The following is an 18,387-nucleotide window of genomic DNA, read 5'->3' as shown; positions in this document are numbered from 1 at the left end:
TCCGGAATATTCCTTCCTTTTTCCTCTTCTTCTTCTCGTGACTCTTTGACCGAATTTGTGCTTGTTGTTTGGTGATGTTCTTGGTGATTTGGTTCGGACTTTGTTGATTTTGGTGGTTCTTGGCGCGGATTTGTTGCTGGATTCGGCGCTGGATTCGGTCTTGTGGCCGGATTCGGTGCTGGATTTGGTTTTGTTGCTGGATTCGGTGCTGGATTTGGTTTCGAACTTTTTTTTTTCTCTTCTCCTCTCTCTGTGATCGTGCTCGGATTCGCCGCTTTCGGTGGCGAATTCGCACTTGAATTGCAGAGCAGAAACGGTTCAGTGATGAAGATTCGCGAAGAATCTCTGAGAATCGTTCAAAAGGAAGGATGAATTTGATGAATTTGTGATGATTTTTGGTTAGGGTTTATGTGAATATTCTTGATGGTTTTCTATGATTTTTCTGTTTTGATTTGTAACTGAATGGAGAGAGAAAGTTCAATTCTGTTTGTTGAGGTGGCGTGGAATGAATGGATCCTCTGAAAATCTGACACTGTGTTGTATTTATAGCTGACATGTGTACTTGAGACCCAATGAGAAAGGGACACCTGTTTTTGGACTGAAATTTTGACTTAGGGACATTTCTGCAAAAAAGAAAAATTAAAGGACTAATCTGCAATTATGAAAAAAGGACTTAAAAATGCAATTTTAAAAAGTATTGGACTAAAATGCAATTTTAGAAACTGTTTCAGGGACTAAAATGCAATAAAAAATAAAATTGGACTAAAATTGGTAATTTGGACAAAACGTAAAGTGAAACCAAAAATAAAATTAACAAAAGGACTAAAATGAACCAGCTACAAAAATGAGGTATTTTAAAATACCTCTCTGCCGAAATTTTGACAGGAAAAGACCAAAATGCCCCTAGGGACTAAACTGACCCAAACTGACTCAAATGCAATTTTGAAGTGATTTTAAAAGAGATTCAACAATGATTTGTACAGACAGATTGAAAAGACTCAGAGGCAAACATAGGGACTAAAATGGGTTCCACTGCAGGAAATGACCAAAATACCCTTTTTGTATGATTTTTGAAATAAAATGCAAGAAAAGTAATGCGACGTTTCAGAGAGTTCTTAAATGACTTGTAATGTCAGAAAAGACAGAGGCAGTAAAATACGTTTAAAAAGAGAGTAAAGATTCAGAGTAAAATAACAGAGAATTGACAAATATCAGTGTTAGAAAATAAATTTGAACGAGTATTTTTAGGTCCAAAATCAGGGTACAACACATCTATACTTTCTCATTGAGATATCAATAGAACGGCGCGGGAGAGAGATTACATTATGCTCCATGTCGTTGTAAACTAACATGGTCATTGTCCCCGTCTCCATTCCCTTCCTAACCAACTCCAAACCTAACCACCTACCAACATTGCACTACACCTGGTAAATAAAGACACATGTGTGACAAATAAATGACGATCAGATTTAACTGGATTCCCATAAAACACACAATGTACCTTCAAGATCAGTGATGAACTTCTTAAAAGATTCTGATAGGTAGGAACATTATTTTTGTGCATCTATCAAGCGAAGATAATTGCTTTAAAATGGATTCAACTTTTCCAAACGCAAGAAGTTAGACCTCTTTAAGTTGGAGACCTCAGCGGCGAAAGTGCACAATCACTTTGAAACGCTACATTTTTTAAAATAATTTCAAGCACTGCTCACAATTGCTAGAATGGTTTGTATTTGCTTGCATTAACTGTTGGCTGATTGTTCATTACACTAAAGGATTTACATTAATACTATTAGGCATTAATTAGGATTTTCCTTTTCTTTTGTCACGATGCATTAACAGGATGAATTTTTATTTAAATTTATTGTTTAATATTGTTGAGAGCCAGTAGCTTCTTCTTATTTGTCATACATTTTTACATTTTCAATGTACTTTAATTTTAAGAAATTATGCGGAGAAAGTAGAATGAGATAGAATTGCATGTACACTGCAGTGTCAAATGGGTTTTCTATTAGACAAGGCACACATAAAACACACTTTGATGTTAGCACCTTTCTATGAAAAAATTATTGATCGGAAGGAGCAACTCAAGGTTGAACATGTACTAGTACACGTTTTTTTAAATTTTTTGACTCAAACTTTCTATGAACAAATTAAGGTTGAACCTTTCTATGAAAAAATTCGTTCCGTTATATTTTCAATGTTTTGCTTGCATCAAAATACACAAGCAGGTACTTTATTTTGGCATAAGCATAAACCACTAGTGAAACACAATGTTTAGAAGAGTTTATGGCAATCTCAATGATGAATGTATATATTATTATGGTCTAAGAAAAGTTATTTCACATACAATGATCATGAGCTGGAACATAAACAACAACAAGCTTTCAAGAATAAAAATCCAACTCCATGTCCAAATAAGTGTCATTTTGATTGTCATAAAGCATTGCACTAATGGAAAAGTTGAGATAGTAACATTTGAATCCTAAGAATAATCCTATATTTAAGATAGCTATGCAACCTAAAATGAGTTCCTTCATTTCTTATTGAAGATGTTATATTTAAACTTGTGGCAAATACAAAATAATACGATGGTTTTTATCTATGGGGAAACCATGGAACAACCAGAGTAAACACAAACACATGTTTGTTTATGCTATAAAAATCAAGCAAGACTTAAACATCAATCATTCCAATGATGTGTAGCACTACCCCGTGTCAAGTTTTAGTTTTTAATAAAAGAAAAATAAAAACAAACGCACTGGAACCCTAATATACTAAAGAGAATGCAGAAGCGTTGTTTTATTTGATATGTCAATGAGTACAATTTATACATGGAAAAAACATAGAAGCATATCTAGAATATTCCTATGTTGTTGACTCATGAAATCTGCCTTGACAATTTCTACCATTTAAGGGATTTGACTCCACATTTATTATAGCAGATTGCTTGTCATTATTTATTTTATAATCAGCACCTATCAAGGGATTTTGACTTTGCTCCTTATCATATACCTCTTTTCAGGTTTGCTATTTCGGAAACGATTGAAAGAACATTTCGGTGTATGTCCCGGAAACCTACACATGAGTATTTCGAAAATTAACATACGCATGAGTTCCGAAACAATTTCAGAAATGTTGTACATCAAAGATAAAAATCTGAAATACATAACTAGAACAATATCATGCGGGGGTGAACTCATACTGGATTGAGATTGGAAAATTTGAAGGTGAGAGTGGAAAATTAACGCGTAAAAGGTTAAATAGAAAAAATGGCAAAATTGGAATTTACAAAAAGTGTAGGGATAAAAGTACGTATGTTGGGGTATAGGGTAAAATTTCCCTATCCAAACTCTATCTGAATCTTGTAAATGTATAAAAGTAAAGTTACACATTTCAAAGTGTTGTTTTAGCAGCTTAATACAACCAAGGATATTTCCTAGATAAGATCTAGATTCTTCTCCTATTGTGAGCTTCTCCACCAAACCTTCATTGTCACTATATCACGCACGACTGACGAGGGCAGGGGAGTGGCCGCCGGTGCACAAGGCACAACAATGAGCGGCTCCGGATAGCTTCTAGAGGAACCAAATCACATTAGAATGCGAGCGATCATGAGGCCGTGTAGGCATGAGACTACATGGTTGAAGGAAGGCTTATAAGAATTATATGGTACTACCTATATCAACAAGATGCATCTTCTTTTTGGTAGCTCATTCCACAATAACTCCACATTTAAGCGTGTTTGACTTGGAGAAATTTTGGGATGGGTGACCTACTGAGAAGTTTCTCGATAAGCGTGCGAGTAAGGACAAAACACGCTGAAAAGACTCGTGTTGGTTTGTGGGGTCAGTCGACAATCCTGAAAGCAATCTGGGATGTTACAGTCACTTTCAAAAACCACCTTTCTAAAACAACATAGTTCCAATAAGATATAGTAATGTGAGGCATTATTCTACATTCAAATGGCTAGTACTTACCACTCAACATAGTTCAATAAGATATAGGGTTCAAAATGTTGGAAATTTAATCCACAGGTTTCAGTGTGCTAAGCTTATACCAATGCACATGATAATGAAAGGATGTTATGTTAATAAGATTAAACTCTGAAAAGGTTGTACAAGAGAACCCCTTTATTCACAAAGCTGAACTTTTGCCTTCAAATTTGAAGCGCATCAGCAATTGACCTTGCTAGACTCAATACTTCAAAAGGAGCTTGATTCGCTAGAGCTTTGACAGTAACTGGACAAGAATCTGTGATCCAAAAGTAGGCAAATGCATTCTTTGAGGCGTCTGCGAGTTACGGATTAAATCACATTAACATTCATATATATGAAATTATAGCAATGTATAAGTTGATGAGAGGATGCTAGGACTGACCATCTTTATGAGTGAATTGCAACCATGATTGGATAGGGAACACGCCATGAGTGACATAGGCACTCACTTTTCCTGCACCATTGGCTGCCAAAACTTTCTGGGGTAAAGAGAGAAAGGATAAGTTGTGTTTCGATGCAGAGACATGCATTGAAAATAGGCATAAGCTGGTGTGCATACACATGCATATAGAGATTAAGGGTCTATTTGGTCAGAGAATATGCTCTATTTTCATTTTCACTTTTAATTATAAAATACCATTTTGTTTTCATTCTATTACCATTTTAAAAAATTAGTAACAGAATCAGTGGAAAAAATCTTTATTATTTTCAACTATCTTGTTCAAATATTTGAAAACAAGAAAAATGTAAGCAATCCAACAATCTTGTAATTAAAAATGAAAAAAAAAATATATGCTTTCTCAAACGAGTCTCTAAGTGTTGCCTATTTTCAGCTGGTAAACATAACTGTAATCATCTTCAAAGATATACAGAATCTTTTTAAATAAGTATACGTCTTTTACGATTTAGAAATTAATAATTCACCTGTCACTCGATTAATAATTCACCTCAAGATTGGACTAAATCATCAACAATCACTACATGATGACCAGAGACATGACCTTCCTTGAGCCGAACTATCCTCTTGTCACCTTCACGTAGATTCTTATGAGAGACCGACCACTGAATAATTGTCGAACAGCTTGTGGAATCGCTTCCATGCACCGTCATCTGGAAATGCAATAACTACCTGATAATAACAATAATAAATTCAGGCTGCAGGTATGAAAATTTGCCAAGTATAGAAAGTACATTGTTTTAAGTTTCAACAATTTTTTTGTTTAAGAAAGGTGACTGAAACAATACAACATATTTACATTATCCGCATCAGGAAATTGTAGCAGACGTTGCTTTAGGAGAGGAATACCAGTCTCAAACAATGGCAAAACCTCATCTCCGAAATAAAACCTCTCCTGCATAATTTCAAATCATAAGTAGTAATAAAGACTATATAGTACACTGTTAAAATATCAAGTACATAGCCTAACCATGCTCTTAAAACTCAATAAGTTTCTATATATAAGCCATGATCTCCTAAAAGTATAGAATACAATAGAGTTAAAGGAGAACAATACTAGTAATTCATGAGGAAATTAAATTATACACCACAAAGTGAAGCAAAGCAAAGCATAGACTAAACTAGTTGGGCCACCTCTTCAAAGTGGAATATTTGACAACATCCTTGCAAGGGTGAAGGCAGTTGCTACATCTCCTTCTTCTTCCATTCGCTCAAATGATCCAGTTGGGAAGAAAGGCAATACCAATGTGAAGGAAGCAACAACTTGAGGCAATACCAGTAGGGAGTGCATATATGACAGAAAGTTGTTCAAACCATTGTTGTCAAAATCCCGACTTAAATCCTAAAATACAGGATTTTGCAACTTTCTTCACCCTCAACGACTTAAATCCATAGTAGAATCCTAAAGTAGGCAAAATCCTACGATTTTGATTGCAATTTTACGATTTCTTATAGACTAAATCATTTATGACTACATATACCATTTATCACATATATTTAGTATTATTATTTTTTGGTAAAATCCATCGATTTTGATTGCGATTTTATAATTTTCTATAACGATTCTACAAAAGTCCTTCCTTCGATTTTGATTGCGATTTTATGAGTCCCGATTTTGCTATTCCCTTTCGACCTAAAGTAAAGTCCCGATTTTGATAACCTTGGTTCAAACACTTGAGTTGGAGGGCTGAATGATATGCCAAAAAGGTAACGTGTTGACCTCTGAGCTCTTCTGCGTTGTTTTGTTTATAAATATATTGGGAAACCCATTGGCAAAAGACGATAAGCATAAAATAAAATAAGAGTAGTGATATTTGAATTATACGAGACAACTTTGATGACAACTACTCTTTTCTCTCTCTTTATTCGTCAAAATCAATAGAGCGAGAAAAAGGAAGAGAGAGAATTAGAACATAATGTGAGTATGAGAGCGGGTTGTCAACAAGTTGTCATAAGTGATTGTACAAATATCATTTCAACAAAATCATTATTAATTTAGTCAAAAATATAAAAGTGCATAAACCGTTAATCTTGATGTATCTCAATTACATATGAAACGATTTTAGATTTTCGTGAAAATTTACGTGGATGATCTATGTGATATAAACTTACAATCCAACGGTCAAATTCAAAAAATATGCATCGAGTAAAACGATATTGAACGGTGTAACATTAGTGTAACTTTAAGCGGTGTAATTTAATCCATCCTCTAAAAGATTATTATATATATATATATATATATATATATATATATATATATATGTATGTATGTATGCGCGTGCGCGCGCCACCACTATTCAAAATATTTTGCTCTGCCACGGCATATGACGACAATATTAAAAAATTTATCTCCAATTATTTAGTATGATTGATGTTCTTTCTTTATTTTGCTTGAATATTTTTTTATAGAAAATCATTATTATTTTTCATTTTGTTCCAAAAAAATATATACTTAAATATTTGTATTCTTTTGAATATTATGATGCTAATATTTTAAATTTTAAAAGTTGGATGAATATTTAAAGGACGATATTTTCTCTCTAATTCTAGTAGACATATGCTCTATTAATCTAAACTCCAAGAAAATGAGTAAAATCTATCATGTATAAATTAAATTAGATATCAAAATTGGATACTTAATTATGATTGATAATTTAACTATGAACTTAATCAAAAATTGATAATTTTAATTTAAAAAATTAGGTGTTGCAAATTGTAAATAAAGAAATGATAAAAAAAATTATTTATAATATATATATATATATATATATATATATATATATATATATATATATATATATATATATATATATATATATATATATGGGGGATTCTAGGGTGAGGGTCCAAATAGGTCCCTCATTGGTGGACCACAAAAAAAACACCTATAGAACAAACCTAAAACATGTCCAATTTTCACATTCAATATTATCCTCAAATGGTTTCTAGTTCGTACTCTAATTCTTCGTTTAAAATGAGATGCTCTCTTTACCTCCAATGATCATACACTCAAACCATACAATATGAGATCAAATTATAAACCATAAACAATTTTTTTTTATTCTTGTTCAAACATCAATTCCCCATTTTCAGCTCAAAATCAGACGATGAAATAGAAATCAAAGATTGAGAGAAGGAAAATACGAAAATTCTAACTAGCTTTGGCATCTCCTGAATCCATTTCTTATGCAACGTAACAACAACCTTCGTCAAATTGAAAGCATTAACAAACCACCCTCAACAATCTATGAAGGGTATACTTTTATGAACACATCAATTTTAGTTAGTTTGTTGTCGAAGAAGAAGAAATTGTGGTTTGGTGAAGAAGAAGAAGAATAAGAAATTAGTTAATTTTATGGTTCATAACTTGATTTTCAATTTTGATGGTTGAGAAGATGATTTGAGGGGTATAGTGTATCTGGTTATGGACAAGATTTACAACACTAATAATAACATAGGTTGAAACCATTTTAGGATAGGATTGAATGTGAGTAGTTGTGTATGTTTCCCCTTTTAATTTGAATAAATTAGAACCATCTATTTTATCTACTGGTGTTTTTCTCGTGGTCCATCGGTGAGGGACCTAATTGAACCCTCACCCTAGAATCCACTATATATATGTTTTGAATATTTGATAAATCATACACGATTGATTCTCCTTCTCATAATTAAATATGACTGTTGAAGTCATTGATTTCGATTACAAAGAAGACCACCAACTAACATGAATTTAACCACCATCATATATTGCATAAGAATTCAAGCTCATTATTTTCGTGGATTCAACGTGACTTTTGGAATATGTCAATTGAAAATGAATATTATATATATATTAGAAATATCATGTGATGATAAATTCTAAGAATAAAATAGATTTATGCAAACGCACGGGTACCTTACAAGTATTAAAACAAAAACTATTTAAAAAAAAAATGTATTAAAACAAAAATTATCACCTCTTTAGCTATTAACATATATCATTATAACATATCTAGTTTCCTCGTTAATTTAATATACAATACATCTATTATCTATATAAGAATATTAATTACATATATATTTATATTACTATCCTTCATTCAAATATAAATAAAATAAATTTTATTAATAATAAATGCTAACAAGGAACTTTTGATTTTCTTTTTTTGCCTAGGGTGGTGAGTTACATAATACGAATAAATTTGAAGTTTAATCGCTATTTTTGTTTTTATTAGATTATGACTATATTAATGTCACTTTTGTAGGGTAAGACAACTTTAGGTTATGCATTTGTAAACATATTTCCTAAACTCATAGTCCCCTTATATACATACTTTTTTATATGTTTATATTCTCTCTTGTGTCAATTTTTTTCTCTTTATATTTTTTTTTAGTGGTCGGAGTTTGAACCTCAAACCTTGTATATTTTATGCATTATTCTAATCAATTGAACTAAGTTCACCAGGAATCTCTTCATATTTTCTAATATAATGTATAAAGTATGAATAATCTTTGTTAATCAAATTGCAGGAATTAAATGGGAATTCATGGGATGGCTGCCAAAAAAGTTGTTTCATTAATGTAAGGGTCACACCCCTTAACACACTCCAACAATAATTAATCATGGCATCCACTCTTTTTTATTTATTGACCCACTCCATTGTTTATTTTATATTTATCTATACTATATATAAAGAAAATAGTTTCTTTAAACTCTTTTGAGCTTTTCAAAAATATTATTAATTTTTAATACAAATAACCATATATATATATGGTTTTTTTCCTGTATCATTTAAATAGTGTAACAAACTAGATGGATATATGTATACTTAGTTTTTCATTATCCCAATTATACTCTTTAACAACTTTTTCTATAATTAAGATTGTTGTTAGCGTCATTAAAAAAAAAGAATTTATATTATATTTTTTTTGTTATGTTGTTAGTGTCATTAAAATAGATAATTATGGTTAGTTTGATTTGTTTTTTTTTTACAAGAATTAGTTTGATTTGTTATAACTTGAAAGCAACAAACATTTACATTTAGTTTTAATAAAAAAAAATTGATAAAAAAAGACACCGTTCATAATTTTCAAACGTTAGCGTAATAAAAAGGGTTGAAAAGCAGGCACGTAATTATTATAATGATAATGATTTTAACATGTAATTCTGTCTCTTCATGTTTTCATAAGTCCTTTCACTATATTGCTTTCACAAATTCTCACAAGTACACATTTTTTTTGTACTGTGAGTCCTCTTTTCTCGTTTTCTTTTCATCAACATGTTGTTTGAATTCTTATCATAAAGCAAGATGTTCATTCAACCATTGTAAGCAAAATAATGGAAGAAATTAAAATAAAGGAAAATAAAACAAAAAATCACATTTGCTACATGAAAAAATTGGAATAAAAAAGAAAAAGAAACCCAAAATCCAAAACAGTGTTGAGTAGAAAAGACATAGAATCGAACTCTACAACACAACAAAATCATTCTCTAAAACACAACAAAATCATTCTCTAAAATCTAAAACTCTAGATCGCCCCTGAATCCATAAACGTAAGAAACGAAACTTGTAACTGTTTGCGGCAAAGACTATTGGTGAACATAACACAGAGAAGGAAACGTTGAGACACAACTGCAAAAGGAGATGTTGAGACACAACTGTAAATTTCAGAGGAGGAAAAAGGTTTTCTCCATCTAAATAATGGTTTTTTTTTTCCTCTCAAGCTGTTACATAGTTTATCCTCCTCTATTGGGTAGTTATCGTAGTAGAATAAACGATGGAAACAGAATATACTGTTTTAGAAAAGAGGATGAATAACCAACTTCACAACGATCTCGATCTAATCTGAGCTTGTGATCTTGATTAGACAAAAAAAGAAAAGTTTTATTCATAAGCCTCATTCTCTCAAGAGAAAGATGTCCTAACCTAAAATGCCAAATGGCTGACTAAAGAATGGTACATGTACTGTCGGAGTAGAAACTACTAACTTGAGATTGTTTTGAATCAACTAAAAGATAGTATAAACCATCTATTTGCTTAGCCATAGTATTAATTAAATCATATGTTGTTGGAAATGTTAGGAAGAATGTAGAAAGAATCATCTAGAATATGACATTCACATTATAAATAAGCAACTCATTTGTAATCAATCCAATTTAGAGAAATGCAATCTATTCTTCAAATATGGTTTTAGTTCTGTAAAAAAAAATTGTGACTAAACTATAGTTTTAACCTTTTAAGTTTGCCAATGTTACGATTTTAAGGTGACATGCCACTTAGGCGTTGACTTGGTCAAAATTGATCAAAAAGTCACTTTTGCAAAGGGGCTAAAACATAGGGGGTAAAATATTCATTTTTTTTATTAGGGGACCAAAATCGCAACATTGGCAAACTTAAGTGGTCAAAACTGTAATTTAGCCAAAAATTGTAGAAAAAAGTACTTGCAAATTTTTTTGTTTCTGAAAGTGGTTCATGTCTCCACTTTTATGATGATTTGCATATGTGATACATAATGACTATACCCATTTTGTAGAAAAAAGTCCCTGCAAAATATTTTGTTTTTTAAAATAGTTCTTACAAATGGGACAAATCAGCAAGAAAGTGGGTCCAGGGACTATTTTAAAAAACAAAAATTTGCAGGGACTTTTTTCCACAATTTTTTTTACAGGGACTAAAACAAAAACGAGACATATTTGTATGGACAAAAACCACATATTTTAGCCACTTAAATCATATGTTGTAGGAAATGTCATGAAGCATCTAGAATATGACATCCACGCTATAAATAGGCAAGTATGTACTCATTTGTAATCAATCCAATTTAGAGAGAAATGTAATCTATTCTTCCTCCAAGTCTTCAAACTACTTACTACTATTATGGACTATTTTATGAATCAGGCTCATTCTTTTCAAAATCCATGGCTGCCATTTTCTTGTTTGTTGGATGGTATATGTTCTCATCTCTGATTCTCCAGTTCCTAACAATATGCCATCACTAAAGGCTTGGTATCATTTAAAATACCCATCTCTACAATGAATTGTTCACTACTTTGAGATATTGTATAAGAGATATGGGTTTACGACAATCACTCTATACTGAAAATTAAAGCACAAGAATACTATATTGTGCTGTTGATCTTCATAAATATTGAACCCTAATCATTTAATTTAGTTAAATTTAAACGTTCTCTGTTCAAAACATCAACTTTCTGATCTCTGAAACACAAACAGAGTTTTCTCCTAAACTACAACTCTCAAATACATTATCATCCAATGCTAAACCTTAAAGAACAAACAAAAACCTATGAGACAAAATGACACTTTTGAAAATAGAACAAGGAAGCTTATTCTACTAAATGGGGCCGGTTATATAGATCAAATTACGTCATAATATTCTATCATAAATTATATTTTGATCTAAATCACTAATCTTTAGATCTTTCTAAATAGTTTCTCTTAAAGTTTTTATAGGTATTCCTCTACTTCTAATAATCTCAAGTTATTCTAGGACACTTTTGAAACAGGAAAAAAAAAAATCAAACAGATTCTTTAGGACTGGAGAAGAAAAATTATTTAGTGATTACAAACAATGATTACACATATAAGCGTAATCAGCCTAGCTAAGCTAGTTAGTAAAAATACATGGTTCCATTCAACTCTTTCAAGTTTTGTAATTCCCCTTCACAACAAACAATCAAAATGTCCTAAAACTCTTGAAAACTATTGACCATTCAATTTTACACATGAAACTCTTGAAAACCATTGACCATAATAACATCACTTTCATTTGAATCCTAAGTGATGATTAACAGGTATCAATGTATCATCTCCAAACCTAAAACTTGTCCAAGTTTAATTGTTATGCACTGACGGTGCAAAACTTTTATACACATAAAATAGGATAGACTGGTGGAGTAAAGCTCCCGCATACATATTTTTTTGGTTTATTTGATTCAATCGTCCCCTAATTAATTTCAAGTTTTCATTTTGATCTCACAATTAATAAAACGTACGTTTTAGTCCCTCAGGTTTTTCTCCATTTGCCAAATAAATCCCATCTGTTGACTAATTAAAACTTCCGTTAGTGAGGGCCCACATGGCAAAAAAAACCCAGAAAATATGCTTCTTCAATTGTGTTCTTCATAATCAATAATCATCATAGAATTCATAAAAAAAAACACAAAAAAGTCATCAAACAAAACACTACCAAAAAGACGGTAAATGTTGAGTTTTCAACCTTCATAATCAAATCATCATCAATGAAAAGCAAAAAAAAAGAAAAAAAATTCTTCTCAGATGACCGTTCCTTCAAATTTCTTCCTTGTTTCTATCCCATTTTTACCCATTCCTCCTCTTGACTCATTCCATTTTCTTCTCATATGACTGTTCCACCATAAACACAAATATCATACATATATCATTAATTCATAGATCTGAATTACCTTACTGCTTAATTTTCATTTTCCTATCACAAATCTTAGTAACCCTTTCTTTTTACCTCAAACGAACCCATCTTCTTCTGATTGATAGTTGTGGGTATTAATTTTGTTACTGAGAGTTCGTAGGGAAATTCTCCTTTCTTGAGTGCTTTAATGGAGTATCATTTTTCTTGAGTACAAAATAATTTAAACCCACAACTTTCATTCCCATTATTTTTTCTCAGTATCATCTTCTTGTTCGTGTTTCTTCCGGAGGAGAAGAGGTGTGATTGAGAGGGAAGGGGATCCAGCGAACGAAGGTTATAAATGGTGCAGCGGAGGACGGTGGTAGAAGGTCATCTCGACCATTGGATCAAATAAGCCTATTTTTTTTATACACATGCATTCAATCAAATCAAACCACAAAGATACGCATGGAGATGTATTAGGAACTATCATACAAAAGTGGCATTATACGGTGATTTGATTAAATGCATATGTAAAACTGTTATACATTATCGGTGCATATTTATTAAATCCACATTGTTTAGGATAGATACCCTTCAATAAGAACATGGTTAGTTCAGCCTAATTTTATTTTTATTTAACTATGAGATGAACCACAACATCAAATTTCTTATTAAATTATCAATTTCTTAATTATGATTGCTAATTTAACTATGAACTTAATAAAAAATTGATAATTTTAATTTAAAAAATTAAGTGTTGCAAATTGTAAATAAAGGAGTGATAAAAAAATTATTTATATATGAGACCAAATCTCAACCGTCTAATTTTTTAATCCAAAGATAAATAATAGTTTTCTAAATCAACCCACATGACTCATGAGTCTCTATTTCGTTAGTGTATCGATCAAACTTAATTTGAAACCGGGCCATATCCACTCATCAGATATCAATATGCAATCAATCAAACTTCAATCACCACGGTTAGTTTCTCAATTGAATTGCAACCTAATTAGATAATTCATGTAAAAATTATGAAATCAATTACATATAAAGGAACTAATTTTGAATGAGTATGTCTCAATAGATGGAATTTAAGGTTTCGGAATGAGTTGCACAGATGTCCCGATTTAATAATTGAAATACTTCCAACAATTTCATATCTTTTTTTTTTTTGGTCGGGATATGAACTCAGACCTTACATATATTATACATTGTCCAGCCAACTAAGCTAAGCTCACGAGGACCAACGATTTCATATTTGAATACACATAAATAAAATCAATTGTGTGAACCCACATGCTTTAATTTGTTCTGTTTCAAACTTTGTTGGTGAACACACAATGAGAAATCTAATGTTGATGGAATGAAACAAACAATCTTTATTGTATTTTTTATGGCAAATGATATCGAATACAAGATATCAAAAGTATAGCTGAACTATTTCTGCAAAAACACCATAAGCATGACCGAGTGAGTTCAGAAAAAAGAGGGTGTGATTTCTTTTATCCACTGTAGTGGTCCGCATGTTAACAACTAAAGTGAATAAATGTTCGTCGTTAGATAAGAAAATTGTGTGGACAAGATTTGGTGTCAAACTTTACTTTGACATCCGGTGTCAACGGATCATGTCCTTGTATGTATATATCAATTTTAAATATTAGATAAATCTTACACAATTGATTTTCCTTCTCATGAATTAAATATGACTATCGAGTCATTCATTTCAATTAAAAAGAAGACCACCAACTAACATATATGTAACCACCATCACATATTGCATAAGAATACAAGCTACTCATTTTCATTTATTCGATATGACTTTTGAAATCATGCATGTCATTTGAAAATGAATAGTATAGATATTGTAAATATAGAGTAACGGTAAATTCTAAAATCTATTACGATTATTGATTATGTATCTATTATTTTATAGACAAATTTTAAATTAAATTGCTTATCAGTTTGAATTTAAACGATGAACATCATCAACATTAAATTTTTGGTTGGTTTTTCATTTGTCTAGTATTTTCTTCTTCGTCATCTTCTTTTACCTCTCCCACTTCTTTTATTTTGTTTCTTCTTTTTGCACATATACTAAAAATAAAAGACATTTATGCAAACACACGGATACCTTACAAGTATTAAAACAAAAAATATTACCTCTTTAATTATTAACATATATTATTACAAAATATCTAGTTTCCACATTATTTTTATATGCTATACATCTATTATCTATATAAGAAGAGTTAATTGTTCAAATTGACCTTGTAAGATACACTATGTTTAAAAAATGACACTGTAAAATAGAAAATGTATATTATAGCCTTGCAATTTGAGATTCTTCTTATTTTCGACTCTATAATGTACACGTAGTCCAAAAAAATGATCCAGAGGTTGAATTTTTCATGATTTTTTCCAGGCATGTGCTAAGACGTTAAAATATGGCTTTACAAAAAAATTAGATTTTTTCGACTAAGGACGGATTAATTATGAATTTTTATTCCCCATAATTATAAATTTCTTAAACAATTTATAGTTAACTTGTCTCTCGTTTAAAAACTGTAAAATTACATTGTGGATGTTGTTATTATGTTCTAACTATACCCATAAAATTAGGGAATGAAATTTGACTTGTGAGTATACACATACTAGGAACAAAATTTCAATTTGCACGTTTTAGTTGAAATATAAAAATAAATTGAAACGACTTCGAAATGCTATCAAATTTTGCAGATCCTTTTTATGTATTTTGATAGATGTATATGCGAATAATGAGCTCAAAATTCGATTTATAGATTGAGATTTTTGTTGTTTTATTTTTTGAGTCTTTGACACTTTAAAAATTGATAATTAATTTGTCGATTGTAGAAAATTCCTAATTTTTTGTATAAAGCCATATTTTAAAGGTTTTAACATGCCTCTAAAAAATCATGAAAAAAAAATTAAATCTCTAGGTTTCTTTTTTTTGACTTCACGTATATTAATTAGAGGGTCATAATAAGAATCTCAAATTACATGGTGAAAATATGCGTTTTTTATATTACAGGGTCATTTTTTCAGACTTTGTGTATATTACAAGGTCAATTTCAATAATTAACTCATTTAAGAATATTAATTACCTATATATTTACATTACTATCCTTCATTCAAATATAAATAAAATAAATTTTACTAACGATATATTCTTTTAACTAAATGGGTGCAAATAGGGAACCAAATGCAACACCTTATATCTATACCATATATTCCTTCAAAAAAATATATGCCATATATATAAAGAAAACAACCTCTTTTAACTATTTTAGAAAGACTTTTTCTCTTTTCAAGAATATCCTCAATTTTTAATACATATAACACATTAATTGTGGTATGAGCCTGAAAAAGAAGGTATGTTTTTTTTAGGGACTCTCTAAAGGTATGTTACCGTATTGATTGTGGTCTTTCATTGGATTTCATTTCTATCCTTGCTTTTCCTTTTTTTTTTAGTTTTGCTTTATTGTTATTTTTCTTTTTAGGGTTTGGCTTTTGTCCTAAAAATATTTCTAAGCTTTTTTGATTGAGAAGGTTTTGGTCGATGTCCTTCTTCCTTCTATTGTAACCAGTGAAAAGACGGGTACTCACGTGTCCGTCTTTCCTCTCCTTTTATTGTGTTAACGTTTGAAAATTACGAACAGTGTTTTTTGTTTGAAATTTTGATTTGATTAAAACTAAAAATATAAATGTTTTTTTTAGGAAAAAATATAAATGTTTGTTGCATTCAAGTTATAACAAATCAAACTAACCATGATCATCTATCTATTTCAATGACCCAACAATATAACAAAAAAATATAATCTAAATTATTTTTTTAATGACACCAACAACAATCTTTATTATAGAAAAAATTGCTTAAGAGTATAATTGAGATAATGAAAAAGTAAGTATAAATATACTCATATAGTTTGTTACACTTTTTAGATGATAAAGGAAAAAAAAACCCGAACATATATATATATATATATATCGTGAAAAATATACATTCACTGGATTTTGTTTAAGTGAAAAATATATGAAAAAAATTGAAGAAAAAAAAAACCCAAAACAGTGCTGAGACGGTAAGAAAGAAATAGAATTGAACTTTACTATTCCATGGCCAACACAACAATAAAATAATTCTTTAAAATTTGAAAATTCAGATTCGCTTTCAAATCCATAAATGGAATAAACGAAACTTGCAGGCGGTGACCAAAAGATCTAGCGACTGTAACCATCAACCGTGGCGGCAAGGAGTGTGTTGAAAGAGTGTGTGATCCTAGCATCACTCAAGTGGTTTTTCGGTCTAAGTATGCATATATCCAAGGAAAAACAGAACTTTCATTTAGGTTCTAATGCCAAACCGAAAATCCAGGATTAACTGAATTTATAATTATTTTCCTATGAGGAAAATGTTAATCTTAAGATACATTATCGGGTGGGTACATATACAACATTGAGGTTCGACAGCTCCGAAAAAGAGTTAAATCAACTTGGTGGTACTCTAGTTTGACTTGTTTAATTGTTTAGTTGTTGTGTTCTTTAAACTATTATTTTCCATGCTATGGTCATAATGACCTGATTGTATTTGGGTTAATCTTTATGAGTCTCGGCCTATATAGATACTTGAGCTAAATATTATCTGTACACAACGTTGTTACAAGTATTATTGTCATCAATTTATAATTAATCGACTTATAATACAAATGCATGTTTATTTGTTCAGATATGATAAATATCTAAAATAATATTAGGATAGGATATGGCAGAACAACAATTATTCATAATTGACTATAAATTCAATCAATTAATTTAGGAAAAATACACTCACCTCCCCTAAGGTCTCTTTAAATGACACAAACACCCCCTCTAATTTTACAATAGACACTAACCTCCCTTGAGTTCTATAAAAATAGATAAAAATCTCCCTCATAAACTAACACCGTTTGTTAAACTGTTGAACACTTTTTTATTTTTCTTTTCATTCTTTCTACTTGGCAGCATCTTTGAGTCAACTTTCCACACAAACCCATTCATATTTTGCAAATTCTTCCTCATAACTCTGTGATGGCACGAACATCTATCTCCTAGAAACACAAGTATAACAATATTACATCTAATTACAATTTGAATTTGAATAAGAACTTGTTCATAATCAGAACCCGAAACAAACTTGTATACGATAAAATGAAACAGAACCACAGTATGACAAAATTGTGGAACAGATACTAGAAATAAGTTGATTGATTCAATATCTATGAATCTCGAAAAAATGAATTGATGCTTGAAACAAGTGTATAACGAGAATTCCCGCATTCCTTGGTACACAACTGTGAAACAAAGTAGTATTTCATGTTGAACGATACCTAATATAGTAATATTTCATGTTGTTGAATGCTTTTTCCATGGTGTTTACACCGATTTTTGGTAATGTAAACTTCATTATTCATTAATGGCTTATGATCGGATGATGTCTTTTTAAAGAGTTCGTTCAAGTCTCGCAGTTTATAATATCACTTCATGCATTCTTTAAGAACAAAATTATTGTTC

The 18,387-nt window shown here is 30.7% G+C and overlaps 1 pseudogene; it reads right to left on the bottom strand.

Moving 5' to 3' along the window:
• Positions 1–3,956: 3,956 nt before the first annotated feature.
• Positions 3,957–5,407, bottom strand: LOC120579681 (ribose-phosphate pyrophosphokinase 4-like; annotated as a pseudogene).
• Positions 5,408–18,387: the final 12,980 nt, after the last annotated feature.

This window comes from Medicago truncatula, chromosome 3 (genome assembly GCF_003473485.1).
Source record: "Medicago truncatula cultivar Jemalong A17 chromosome 3, MtrunA17r5.0-ANR, whole genome shotgun sequence".
NCBI lineage: Eukaryota > Viridiplantae > Streptophyta > Magnoliopsida > Fabales > Fabaceae > Medicago > Medicago truncatula.
This window is presented reverse-complemented; position numbering and strand designations above follow the sequence as displayed.